The sequence below is a fragment of the Microtus ochrogaster genome, unplaced genomic scaffold (assembly GCF_000317375.1).
Source record: "Microtus ochrogaster isolate Prairie Vole_2 unplaced genomic scaffold, MicOch1.0 UNK90, whole genome shotgun sequence".
In the NCBI taxonomy this organism is placed as follows: Eukaryota; Metazoa; Chordata; class Mammalia; order Rodentia; family Cricetidae; genus Microtus; species Microtus ochrogaster.
Genome location: NW_004949188.1, coordinates 676,174 through 676,686, shown reverse-complemented (window position 1 = coordinate 676,686; position 513 = coordinate 676,174). Strand labels below are relative to the sequence as shown.

Below are 513 nucleotides of genomic sequence, written 5' to 3'. Positions count from 1 at the left end.
GCTTTATGTTTAAAAACCACCTATGAGTGAGTACATGTAATAATTGTCTTTCTGTGTCTGGGTTACCTCACTCAAAATAATGTTTTCTAGCTCCACCCATTTTCCTGCAAAATTCAAGATGTTATTTTTTTCTGTTGTGTAGTACTCCGTTGGGTAAATGTACCACATTTTCCTTATCCATTCTTCAGTCGAGGGGCATTTAGGTTGTTTCCAGATTTTGGCTATGACAAACAATACTGCTGTGAATATAGTTGAGCACACGTCCTTGTGGCATGATTGAGCATCCTTTGGATATATACCCAAAAGTGGTATTACTGGGTGTTGAGGAAGGTTGTTTCCTAATTTTTTGAGAAATCACCACACTGACATCCAAAGAGGTTGTACCAGCTTGCACTCCCACCAGCAATGCAGGAGTGTTCTCCACAACCTCTCCAGCATAAGTTGTCATCAGTGTTTTTGATCTTGGCCATTCTTACAGGTGTAAGATGGAATCTCAGAGTTGTTTTGATTTGC

The 513-nt window shown here is 39.8% G+C and overlaps 1 protein-coding gene across 1 annotated transcript in view; it reads left to right on the top strand.

Moving 5' to 3' along the window:
- The window catches only part of Cc2d1a (coiled-coil and C2 domain containing 1A), a 17,920-nt gene that overhangs the window by 7,135 nt on the left and 10,272 nt on the right, over positions 1–513 (top strand). The window lies entirely within an intron of this gene.